Below are 1,429 nucleotides of genomic sequence, written 5' to 3'. Positions count from 1 at the left end.
TTATACAGTTTGCATACACGTCTCAAGTACGAGAATTGCGCATGCCTGGTTCTAGTTTCTGTACACTAAACAACGCCCTTTTACGGCAGCTGCGTTCGTTTTTCCGGGGGACGCGAATGTTCACACCATTCAGTAGTTCAGGGCATCTATCAGGTTAATTTTACAATACGGTATTTGACAACTCCTGATTTTGCCATATCTTAATATTATTATGAAAATATAGATAAACAGATAGTGTTTAGCGTAGAGAAAATTTAAATCGGTTGAAAATTGGATTTATAGTGATTTTTTGAAAAATCTATATACCTGTCTCTTTCTCAAACGCTTTTCTCTATGCAGCAAGTATGGCGGTACTGGCGTGTGACGTCACATGCCAGTATGTCTTTCTCTGTCTAATCTTGAATTTCAAACCTGTATAACTTTGTTATTTGTAAAGGTAGCTTAAAAATTGTTTTTCTATTCGATAACAGGCATTGTGTAGTTTTAATTTATAAAATATATACAAAATAGTCAAATACCGTATTGGGAAAAAGAGTATGTTCGTTGCGCTTTCACGTCTGACATACCATATACTCTATAATAGATATTTTTGACGTGTAAGTAACATATATATGTATATGAATGTGGTCGAGTGTACAGTTAGCGGAGGCTACCTTGGGCGGCGGCTGCTTGTAGTGCAGCGAGATCTTGCTGAGCTCGTGGTCGAGGTCCGCGAGCGCGGCCACGTGCCGCTGCTTGTGCGCCTCCGCTCCGCCCGCGCCGCCCTCCGCCTGCAACCAACATATCACATATATTTTTACCTAGTAATTTTACATTGCTTAATGAGGGCTATCGCGTATGAATTCGCCGCTAGAGGCGCTAGTGTAGCGTGAGGTCTCCGAAATGTCAAATCTCATAGTTTTTGGGTGAGCTACGCGGGTTTATTTATAATTAGAATAATTTTGTGAATATTATGCAATATCTGAAATTAATTATGGCAAATATGCGTTCCGGGGCAATGAATGTCTGTGTTTTGAGACAGTTTTGTCTTTCGGAAACCTTTGTCCACCCTTTTTTCCAAACAAAACGGGGACTATGCAACACTGTAGCATGCTCGATATTTTTATGGTACGGCTTTAAGGTGTATTAAATATGATTTTAATCTAAACTTTGTTTTCACGCCCGTAATAACAGACTTTGAAAGCCATACTTAAAAACCTCACGCAACAGTGCGCCATCTAGTGAGACAAAAAACGATAGCCCTCATTCAGATTTTAGAGTGTCTTTAAAAGTTACAAGAAAAAAGTATTAAAAAATGTGTGCGCATCGGCGCTGTAAGGTAAAGGCGAATGCGGGACGGTGGTGCGCACCCCTCTCACCGAGAGTCTTGACCAATGGTCGTACGAGTAGATGGCGTGATATTGAAGCCGATTGGTTCCCGATGTACAGT

The sequence above is a fragment of the Choristoneura fumiferana genome, chromosome 13 (genome assembly GCF_025370935.1).
Source record: "Choristoneura fumiferana chromosome 13, NRCan_CFum_1, whole genome shotgun sequence".
Classification (NCBI taxonomy): domain Eukaryota; kingdom Metazoa; phylum Arthropoda; class Insecta; order Lepidoptera; family Tortricidae; genus Choristoneura; species Choristoneura fumiferana.
Note: the sequence above shows the minus strand (reverse complement) of the source record.